Here is a 12,465-nt window from a genome sequence, read left to right as displayed (position 1 = left end):
TGATGCCGGCGAGAACAAAACTGACTCCATTACAATAACGAGTCACAATGATACACTGCCACATTAACATACGGCTATATGGCACAAACTTTTCAGCAAATACAATCCGTTACAGCACAATTAATTTGCCTTTCAAATGTATGCCATTCATCTTCAGCATGTCATCTGAAAAACATGCAAAAACGATCAATTTCCATTGCTCAATATGAAACTCTAACAATGTATTTGAAGAATAACATGAGCTCTTAAATCTGTAGAAAATATGTTAAAAAGCCTCGGTCTGGAAATCAAAACCTCTCATCACATCCTTCAGTACTGCACGTCGCAGTGTTTCACGTCATTCTCCCTCTAACGAGATTGTTCCATTAGATGGAATTGCCTGCATCACTCAATGAAATACAATTTTGGATTTTATTTTCTCTCCTAGCTATCCCCTGCCCCTTCTGCTCCCCCCCCCCCCCCTCTCTTTCTCTCTCTCTCTCTCTCTCTGACTATCTCCTTTTTCCTGAAGTAGCCTACTGCAGAGAGAGAACTGCATCTAAAAAACACACCGGAAGACATGAACTACCTCAGTTCTACAGTGTGATAGCAGCAAATTCAGATTCGTAAGACACAAGCAACTCGCCTGGTGCAATGGCTAACAATCAGGGCCATCCACTTTTCCTCTCTCAAACAAAGGTAAGCGCTTTGATTTCTCGAGGGAATGTTGTGGGAAAGCAGAGGTTGTTCTTATTCAAGTAGGCTAGCCTACAGTGATTCGTTTACATTGCTTCATATAGCCTTTCGCGGAATACAGCATAATGTTCATTATAGGCGAAGTGTAAAGTAAAATAGCAAAATACACTGTTTGATATTGTCATATGCAAAGTTCGGTTACGTGGGCCTAATTCTTGTCTGACTGACTGCAGTGCAACTGTGAGGGGGATGTTGGCAGGAAACCCACTTTATTCAGAATAAAATGCTATTTACTGCTCAGTCTCATTCATAGCTTACGTCTGAAGTTTACCAGATTTTTCAGTGGAATTGCCTTTGAAACCATACTGACAAATATGATGTGCTTGGTGTTTTTGTTGGAATGGAGTGTCTATGCTTGACTTTTCTTTATAGTCCGTGTAAAACATGTGCTTCAAACCATCCAGATACACTACTTGGAGTATTTGGGATACTAAGCTATAATGTAGGCTAACATCAAAGAATACAGTTTGGTTTTAGTCCTGTTACATCAAGGCTATCCCTTTAGACATACCCACCAAGTAAAGTCATGATGTCCATGATATTTGTTCTTTATTCAAATAAAATTGAAGTCAATAGTTGCTAATGTCTAAAATCTCTGCAAGTCTGAAACAAGCTCTCGTCTGCGTTGAATGAGTATCAGGCGGCCAGTCACCCCGGGCGCTTAAAGCACTCTGCATACCGCCAAAAAGAGCGCAAGGCTGCGGGTACAGTAGCGAGCTGGGTACTGATTCAACGATTGATAGGCTACCTAAGAGAACGTCCAGTGAAGCGGAAATTTGTATCAAAGTGCTCTGTCGTAGGAGAATTATAAGCTTGCTTGGTAACATTTAAGTTGTCTTCAAAACGGCTTGACATATTTTCATGTGAGGTTTTGTCTAGCTGGACAGTTGGTGGGAAATATGAGACTATTTTTCTTTAGCCTCACTTGACTTTTAATGGTGTTGACAGCAAAATGAAGTCATGTGTAGGCCATGGCTTTCAGATGAAGGAAAAAGCTAATGAAAGAGGAAAGGGCTTTCTTTTTCACATCAGATCACCAATCAATCCTGTATCTTATATGCTTGACACACCCCACTGGGCACAGACTCAATTCAAAGTGTATTTCACATTGGTTAAACTTAATTGTATTGAAATGATGTGGAAACAACATTCATTCAACCAGTGTGTGGTGGGTCAAATCTAAACCCAAACCATTTTCTCCCAGGTGGACCATACACTATAGGGGTACATACTGTACACCCTTCCAGGGGTACTAGGACCCCTAGGGGTACTTGGCCTATCTACAAGGGGTTCTTGAGAAGACTCATGAGACCATAGGCCTACTGGTGAAATGCACATGAGGGGGTACTTCAGGGGTACTCCGGGTAGAGCACAATTTAGTTGGTGGTACGGTAACTAAAAAAGATTAGGAACCAACCACTATAGCAACCCCACCTGACTCAAAGCTACATCCTTGAGAGGTAGTTCATTGACACTGGCCCAATGACAATTCAGTAAAAGTGGAGGCTCCAAATAGACCCAGTGCGTCAGCCTTGTAAGTCCCCCGGTCTAAGCACGAAGCAAATGAAACATTAACAGATAAATCATTTGCATATATCTGGAATGAGTCAACCCGGTAATTACTTGGCATTGTAAAATAATGTTATTCAGCCACGTCCTCTAAACTCGCTTGCCCATCTTCAATGAACATTTGAACCACAGAATTGAATCCTTATTTTTCATATTACTAGAATACTTCTCTTACTCAGGATACCCATAGTACTGTTCTTTATCAGAGCAAGGTTTTTCCTGCACAAAGTCTCACATCTCTTCACACATGCATGCCTCCATTTTCACAATTTTCTCTCATGTTGTATTTTGGGTTTGCCTCTTTCCAAATGGCTGTCAACCTGGTGAAGCACAGCCACAGACTATAGTGTAAAAGCTGCATCCAGCAGCAAGCGGTGTGCTCTCCAGCTTCTCTGTTAGGGCTCTCTGTGTTTCCTAGCTCGGTGGTAAGTGGTGTGCTCTCCAGCTTCTCTGTTAGGGCTCTCTGTGTTTCCTAGCTCGGTGGTAAGTGGTGTGCTCTCCAGCTTCTCTGTTAGGGCTGTCTGTGTTTCCTAGCTCAGTGGTAAGTGGTGTGCTCTCCAGCTTCTCTGTTAGGGCTCTCTGTGTTTCCTAGCTCGGTGGTAAGTGGTGTGCTCTCCAGCTTCTCTGTTAGGGCTCTCTGTGTTTCCTAGATCGGTGGTAAGTGGTGTGCTCTCCAGCTTCTCTGTTAGGGCTGTCTGTGTTTCCTAGCTCGGTGATAAGGGGCTGGCATGGCTGGGTGACCATATGGGCCAAACAGGAACCAGTGTGTGTTCTCTGGGAGCCAAGGCACATAACCTGTTTGGATCATCCCTCCCTTCCTGACTCAAATGTAACTCTGCTAAGTATTATGTGACATAGTTTTCGTAAATGGGAACTAGGTGATATTCTAATACAAATCCCAGAGATCAGTAGCAGTTACCTGATATATCATTGGCCATTATACCCTGCATCTGTGAAATCAGCTGGATGTGCTGTTCAGTGAATGCAATGTATTTCAGCCTTTAGTTTTAATGTAGGACACACTGTAGTGTGGGGAGTTCAGTGCATATCCAAGTGCCATTCATTTTGACCAGCACTGTCACGTGATATCACAAACACTATTAGTTCCATTCATATTAAATCAAAGTTTATTGGTCACATAAACAGGTTTGCAGATGGTATAGCAGGTGCAGCGAACTACTTGTGTTTCTAGTACTAACAGTGCAGTAATATTTATCAATACAATAACAATACACACATAACCCCAAAATTGTTAAAGTGACCAGTGTTCAATGTTTCTATATACATTGGGCAGCAGTCTTTAAGCTGCAGGGCAGAGTACCGGGTGGTATCCAGCAAGTGACAGTGTCTAAGGTGCCAGGCAGAGTAACTGGCAAGCTATGGAGAGCCATGTGGTTGTGGGCGGTGCAGTTGCCGTACCAGATGGTGATGCAGCCTGACAGAATGCTCTCGATGGTTTAACTGTAGAAGTTCAGGAGCATCTTAGGAGTCACGCCGAATTTCTTCAGCCTCCTGAGGTTGAAGAGGTGCTGTGGCTCTTCTTCACTACGGTGTGGGTGTGGTGGGACCATTTCAGGTCCTCAGTGATCCTCTCCACTGCGGCCCTGTCGATGTGAATGGGGGCGTGCTCTCTCTGCTGTCTCCTGTAGTCCATGATCAGCTCCTTCGTTTTGTTGATGTTGAGGGAGAGGTTGTTTCCCCGGCACCACTCCGCCAGGGCACTAACCTCCACCCCGTAGGCCGTCTCAGCATTGTTGTTGATCAGGCCTACCACTGTTGTGTATCCACTAAGTCATAAGGGGCAGAGAGTACAGGAGGGGGCTGAGCACACACTGCCTGGGTGACCCCTGTGTTGAAGATCAGCATAGAAATGGTGTTGTTGCCCCGCCTCACCACCTGGGGGCGACTCGTGAGGGAAGTGTAGGACCCAGTTGAACAGGGAGGGGCTCAGATCCAGGGCCACTGCAGTGGTGAGGGAACTGTTCTATTGTTATTGGCATGGGGGGAATTCCTATGTCTTATCTACACTAAGCAGGGGATTGATTGAAGTCAACATTAAAATGAATAATTCCAGTTATTACAGGTTAAAAAGGGATTGCCAACCGGCAACAGCAGTACGAAGTAACCATAAAAGTTTACTTTAAACCGTTCGCCATTATCAAAATGTCCTTGTGAAGGTTGACTCCACTACAGAGCACATTTGAAGCAGGTTTCTTTCAGGGGTAATCTGTGTACCTACATGGCTAGTGGGCCTTAGCTCTCCTCCATTCCTCTCCCACTTTCTCTATTCTCCTTCAACCCTCTCTCTTTCTTTTCTGTCTACCTCTCTCCTCTTTCCAGTTACCCATCTCATCTCTCCTTCCTCCTCTCCCCTCCATCTCTCTCCACTCCTCCTGTCTCCATTCCACTCCCTTTTCCCATCCCTCTTTATACATTCCTCTCTTTCTTCTGTATTCCACCATCTCTCTCTCTCTCCATGTAATGTCATCAGGATCTCCTAAATGAATACCTCCCAGGCCCAGGCTCTTTCTTGCAGATGAGGTCATGCGGTCTCCATTTTGATGGGATTACGTGCAGGTCGGTCCATTTAGAGATTGGACCTGCCCTGTCTGATGCTGATGGAACAAACCGTCTACCCACGCTTGTCTTTCAAAGGGGAGGACACTCACAAGTCAAACATGACTAAGACTGAATACATCCAAATATAGATTGCATCCCCAACATTGGTTGAATGTGAAAGTATGTGACAGGATATTGAATAAAAAATAGTGTGGATTAGTCTAATAAGGAGCATAAGTTGCTAGTATTTCCATCATAGGATGTTTGCACTTGCATTCACATTGAAAATAGTCCAAATGCAAGTGGAGTGCATACAGGGAGGGCAAGGACACTGGCAGGTCGTTTTTCATTACTGCTTTGTGTGAGTGAGTATGTTTGGTCCAGTCTGTCATTCAGACTGCACAAAGCAAGCAGTATTGATGATCTATTATGATCTTATGAAAACATATGAAGTGTTTACTGCCCTCAGTAGGTGTTGGTCAGGAAACCAGTAAACTCCTCTTGCTACAAAATAGCTTTGTTTTTCATTCTAACCACCTAATTAGTACAGTGCATTTGGAAAGTATTCAGACTCTTTGACTTTTTCCACATTTTGTTACGTTACAGCCTTATTCTAAAATTGATTAAATTCGTTATTTTCCTCATCAATCTACACACAATACCCCATAATGACAAAGCGAAAAACAACAACAACCTTATTTACATAACTATTCAGACCCTTTGCTATGAGACTCAATTGATTGGACATGATTTGGAAAGGGACACACCTGTCTATATATACCAAGCCATGAGGTTGAAGGAATTGTCTGTAGAGCTCCCAGACAGGTTTGTGTCGAGGCACATATCTGGGGAAGGGTACCAAAACATTTCTGCAGCATTGAAAGTCTCCAAGAACACAGTGGCCTCCATCTTTCTTAAATGGCAGAAGTTTGGAACCACCAAGACTCTTCCTACAGCTAGCCGGGGGAGCAATCTGGGGAAAAGGGCCTTAGTCAGGCAGGTGACCAAGAACCTGATGGTCACTCTGACAGAGCTCTAGAGTTCCTCTGTGGAGATGGGGAGGACCTTCCAGAAGGACAACCATCTCTGCAGCACTCCACCAATCAGGCCTTTATGGTAGAGTGGCCATATGACAGCCCACTTGGAGTTTGCCAAAAGGCACCTAAAAACTCAGACTATGAGAAACAAGATTCTCTGGTCTGATGAAACTAAGATTGAACTCTTTGGCCTAAATACCAAGCATCACATCTGGAGGAAACCTGCCACTATCTCTACTGTGAAGGATGGTGGTGGCAGCATCATGCTGTGGGGATGTTTTTCAGCGGCAGGGACAGGATCGAGGCAAAGATTAACGAAGAAAAGTACAGAGAGATCCTTGATGAAAACCTGTTCCAGAGCACTCAGGACCTCAGACTGGGGAAAAGGCTCACCTTCCAACAGGACAACAACCCTAAGCACACAGCCAAGACATCAGAGGAGTGGCTTCGGGACCAATCTCTGAATGTCCTTGAGTGGCCCAGCCAGTGCCCGGACTATTCTGGTTAGAGCCAGTTTGCGCTGTTCTGTGAAGGGAGTAGTACACAGCGTTGTACGAGATCTTCAGTTTCTTGGCAATTTCTCGCATGGAATAGCCCATCATTTCTTAGAACAAGAATAGACTGACGGGTTTCAGAAGAAAGTTATTTGTTTCTGGCTATTTTGAGCCTGTAATTGAACACACAAATGCTGATGCTCCAGATACTCAACTAGTCTAAAGAAGGACAGTTTTATTGCTTCTTTAATGAGGACAACAGTTTTCAGCTGTGCTAGCAAAAGGGTTTTCTAATGATCAATTAGCACTTTAAAATGCTAAACTTGGATTAGCTAACACAACGTGCCATTGGAACACAGGAGTGATGGTTGCTGATAATGGGCCTCTGTACGCCTATGTAGATATTCCATACAAAATCAGCCGTTTCCAGCTACAATAGTCATTTACAACATTAACAATGTCTACATTATATTTCTGATCAATTTGATGTTATTTTAATGGACAAAAGAATGTGCTTTTCTTTCAAAAAACAAGGACATTTCTAAGTGACCCCAAACTTTTGAACGGTAGTGTATATCCCTTTAGTCTAGAAGGTAGACTCATTATGCATGAGATCAGATCCAGCAAATTGTCCTCCAATCAAATGTATTGGTCACATACACACTGTTAGCAGATGTTATTGCGAGTGTAGCGAAATGCTTGTGCTTCTAGATCTGACAGTGCAGCAGTATCTAACAGGTAATATCTAACAATTCCACAACACAACCTAATATTTAACAAATTCATCAACACAACCTAATACACACGATTTAGTAAAGGAATGGGATAAGAATATATAAGTATAAAATATATGGATGAGCAATGAGAGAGCGAATAAGATGCAATACATTTTAAAGAATAGATAGTGAATGATACAGTATACATTATATACATATGAGATGAGTAATGCGAGATAGGTAAACATTCTTAAAGCGGCATTATGAAAGTGACTAGTGTTCCAGTTAATAAAGTGGCCAATGATATCAAATCTGTAGGTAGGCAGCCGCCTCTTTGTGCTAGTGGTGGCTGTTTAACAATCTGATGGCCTTGAGATAGAAGTTGTTTTTCAGTCTCTCAGTCCCAGCTTTGATGCACCTGTCCTGACCTCGTCTTCTGGATGGAAACAGGGTGAACAGGCAGTGGCTCGAGTGGTTATTGTTCTTGATGATCTTTTTTGCCTTCCTGTGACATCGGGTGTTGTAGGTGTCCTGGATGGCAAGTAGTTTGCCCCCGGGGATGCGTTGTGCAGACTGCACCACCCTCTGGAGAGCCTTGCGGTTGTGGGCGATACAGTTGCCGTACCAGGCGGTGATACAGCCCGACAGGATGCTCTCAATTGTGCACCTGTAAAAGTTAGTGAGGGTTTTCGGTGAAAAGCCACATTTTTTCAGCCTCCTGAGGTTGAAGAGGCACTGTTGTGCCTTCTTCACTACACCGTCTGTGTGCGTGGACTATTTCAGTTTGTCGGTGATATGTACACAGAGGAACTTAAAAACTTTCCACCTTCGCCACTGCTGTCCCGTCTATGTGGATTGGGGGGTGGGGGGAGGGGGGCTCCCTTTGCTATTTCCTGAAGTCCACAATCATCTCTTTTGTTTTGCTGACATTGATTGAGAGGTTATTTTCCTGACACCACACTCCGAGGGCCCTCACCTCCTCCCTGTAGGCTGTCTCGTTGTTGTTGGTGATCAAGCCTATCTCTTTTGTGTCGTCTGCAAACTTGATGATTGAGTTGGAGGCGTGCATGGCAATGCAGTCATGGGTGAACATGGAGTACAGGAGAGGGCTGTGAACGCACCCTTGTGGGGTACCAGTGTGGAGGATCAGCGGAGTGGAGATGTTGTTTCCTACCTTCACCACCTAGAGGCGGCCCATCAGGATGTCCAGGACCCAGTTGCATAGTTCAAGACCCAGGGTCTCAAGCTTAATGATGAGATTGGAGAGTACTATGGTGTTGAAGGCTGAGCTGTAGTCAATTAACAGCATTCTTACATTAAAAAGTTCTCTGTTTCCTTCTTCTCAAACTCTCATTTAAATCTCTATTATAGTGTCATCTTTAACCGGTAACAAAATGCAGGTTGACGTTTATTGTCATGAGTCTTGTCTTGGAGGCAAAACTGAGTGATTTCCCCTTAGATATGCCAGATACAAAGTTATAATTGGCTATATTGAAAAAATAATGTAAATACAGATGTGCTTTTTTTTCTTAGTTTGAGGGTTAGGCATTAGTGTTAGCAATGTGGTTAAGGTTAGGTTTGACATTTTATGACTTTGTGGCTGTGCCAGCTAGTTACCACTCTGCAGACCTACCTCCAGAACAAGATTCATAGCAAAAAATGCTAACCTGCTAACACCATAAATACTTTTCTCAGTTTGTGATAACTTTTTATTAGTGTCAGTAGCCCGGCAAAATGCCCTAAAATCATGAATCTTGAATCTGGTCATTTGTCTGCGGATTAGTTGGAAAGTTGCAGCCACGTAATAGTTGACCTAGAGTTTTTTCCCCAGTCTAAAGAGGCTGAAGGAAAGCAGAGGCACCATCCATCACCCAGACAGAGGCTATCGCTAGACCAGGGCCTATTTCAAGCCATCCTCAGACAGTTCACACTAATGGTAGCTGCATGTCTTGTGTTAACCCTCTGTATGCCAGTCCACTCAAATCAAATCTTATTGGTCACTTACACATATTTAACAGATGTTATTGGTCACATACACATATTTATCAGATGTTATTGGTCACATACACATATTTATCAGATGTTATTGGTCACATACACATATTTATCAGATGTTATTGGTCACATACACATATTTATCAGATGTTATTGCGGGAGCAGCGACATGCTTGTGTCCCTAGCTCCAACAGTACAGTGGTATCTAACAATTCACAACAATAGACACAAATCTAAAAGTAAAATAATCAAATTAAGAAATATCTAAATATATACATCTTTCCCGTGATAGAGGAACCCCACTGGGCCAATCTCTGGGAGTGGTATGGTAAATAGCAGTGTGACTGCCCCTGTTGATCTGGCGGCCTGTGCTTTCTCAGTCTCGTCAGTGGTGGTCAGGTGAGGTGGAGTGTGAGGGCCTTGGTATGCACACAGGTCTTCACTGATCCTCATCACCACTGACAGGGCGGCTTGGGCTATGCTCTACAGACTCTCTGACAGACAGACACTGGACACACACACACACACACACCCACAACCCACTGTGTGTGAGAGAGAGAGAGCAGAGAGCATGTGTGTGTGTGTGTGTGTGTGTGTGTGTGTGTGTGTGTGTGTGTGTGTGTGTGTGTGTGTGTGTGTGTGTGTGTGTGTGTGTGTGTGTGTGTGTGTGCGTGCGTGCGTGTGCGTACGTGCGTGCGTGCATACGTACGTACTTTGTATTTAGAGGTGTGTGATCACCCAACTCATGACCTGCATGAAACACAAGGAAGCATCAATGTCTTGAGAGTCTGTCAGGAGTCTTGACAAGCCACTGGCAGGGCCTGACTCTGAGTTCACATAACAGAAGCAGACTTCTAAAATATAAACTGCAGAATGGGATCCAATAGGAGAGTAGTACAGTATAACAGACGGGTTGAGACAGACAGGTTTTCATATTAAATCCCAGAAGATGGTTATTTGACAACACCTAACCCGAGTGTCCTCTGTAATACAGCTCAGCGAAGTTCATCCAAATAAGGTTCTCTGTAAAAAAAGAACAGTCCAAAACAAAGCAGTAACACAGGACTCTACTACTAGAGACAATGATAAATAACACAGGACCCTGCTACTAGAGACAATGATAAATAACACAGGACCCTGCTACTAGAGACAATGATAAATAACACAGGACCCTGCTACTAGAGACAATGATAAATAACACAGGACCCTGCTACTAGAGACAATGATAAATAACACAGGACTCTGCTACTAGAGACAATGATAAATAACACAGGACTCTGCTACTAGAGACAATGATAAATAACACAGGACCCTGCTACTAGAGACAATGATAAATAACACAGGACCCTGCTACTAGAGACAATGATAAATAACACAGGACTCTGCTACTAGAGACAATGATAAATAACACAGGACCCTGCTACTAGAGACAATGATAAATAACACAGGACCCTGCTACTAGAGACAATGATAAATAACACAGGACCCTGCTACTAGAGACAATGATAAATAACACAGGACCCTGCTACTAGAGACAATGATAAATAACACAGGACTCTGCTACTAGAGACAATGATAAATAACACAGGACCCTGCTACTAGAGACAATGATAAATAACACAGGACTCTGGTACTAGAGACAATGATAAATAACACAGGACTCTGCTACTAGAGACAATGATAAATAACACAGGACCCTGCTACTAGAGACAATGATAAATAACACAGGACTCTGCTACTAGAGACAATGATAAATAACACAGGACCCTGCTACTAGAGACAATGATAAATAACACAGGACTCTGCTACTAGAGACAATGATAAATAACACAGGACCCTGCTACTAGAGACAATGATAAATAACACAGGACCCTGCTACTAGAGACAATGATAAATAACACAGGACCCTGCTACTAGAGACAATGATAAATAACACAGGACCCTGCTACTAGAGACAATGATAAATAACACAGGACCCTGCTACTAGAGACAATGATAAATAACACAGGACCCTGCTACTAGAGACAATGATAAATAACACAGGACTCTGCTACTAGAGACAATGATAAATAACACAGGACCCTGCTACTAGAGACAATGATAAATAACACAGGACTCTGCTACTAGAGACAAGGATAAATAACACAGGACCCTGCTACTAGAGACAATGATAAATAACACAGGACTCTGCTACTAGAGACAAGGATAAATAACACAGGACCCTGCTACTAGAGACAATGATAAATAACACAGGACTCTACAACTAGAGACAATGATAAATAACACAGGACTCTGCTACTAGAGACAATGATAAATAACACAGGACTCTGCTACTAGAGACAATGATAAATAACACAGGACCCTGCTACTACAGACAATGATAAATAACACAGGACTCTGCTACTAGAGACAATGATAAATAACACAGGACTCTGCTACTAGAGACAATGATAAATAACACAGGACCCTACTACTAGAGACAATGATAAATAACACAGGACCCTGCTACTAGAGACAATGATAAATAACACAGGACTCTGCTACTAGAGACAATGATAAATAACACAGGACTCTACTACTAGAGACAATGATAAATAACACAGGACCCTACTACTAGAGACAATGATAAATAACACAGGACCCTGCTACTAGAGACAATGATAAATAACACAGGACTCTGCTACTAGAGACAATGATAAATAACACAGGACTCTGCTACTAGAGACAATGATAAATAACACAGGACCCTGCTACTAGAGACAATGATAAATAACACAGGACTCTGCTACTAAAGACAATGATAAATAACACAGGACTCTGCTACTATAGACAATGATAAATAACACAGGACTCTGCTACTAGAGACAATGATAAATAACACAGGACTCTGCTACTATAGACAATGATAAATAACACAGGACTCTGCTACTAGAGACAATGATAAATAACACAGGACTCTGCTACTAGAGACAATGATAAATAACACAGGACTCTGCTACTAGAGACAATGATAAATAACACAGGACTCTGCTACTAGAGACAATGATAAATAACACAGGACCCTGCTACTAGAGACAATGATAAATAACACAGGACTCTGCTACTAGAGACAAGGATAAATAACACAGGACCCTGCTACTAGAGACAATGATAAATAACACAGGACTCTGCTACTAGAGACAAGGATAAATAACACAGGACCCTGCTACTAGAGACAATGATAAATAACACAGGACTCTGCTACTAGAGACAATGATAAATAACACAGGACCCTGCTACTAGAGACAATGATAAATAACACAGGACTCTGCTACTAGAGACAAGGATAAATAACACAGGACTCTGCTACTAGAGACAATG

General features: G+C 42.8%; 1 protein-coding gene across 1 annotated transcript in view; it reads left to right on the top strand.

The window, feature by feature from the left end:
* The first annotated feature begins 491 nt into the window (after nucleotides 1–491).
* Nucleotides 492–12,465, top strand: part of LOC109894916 (synaptic vesicle glycoprotein 2C) — a 77,801-nt gene continuing 65,827 nt past the window's right edge. Inside the window, exon 1 of the mRNA XM_031829915.1 lies at nucleotides 492–678. The gene's annotated coding sequence lies outside the window, so the exon portion shown is untranslated. The remainder of the gene's footprint in view (nucleotides 679–12,465) is intronic.

Source organism: Oncorhynchus kisutch, linkage group LG8, assembly GCF_002021735.2.
Source record: "Oncorhynchus kisutch isolate 150728-3 linkage group LG8, Okis_V2, whole genome shotgun sequence".
Lineage (NCBI taxonomy): Eukaryota > Metazoa > Chordata > Actinopteri > Salmoniformes > Salmonidae > Oncorhynchus > Oncorhynchus kisutch.
This window is presented reverse-complemented; position numbering and strand designations above follow the sequence as displayed.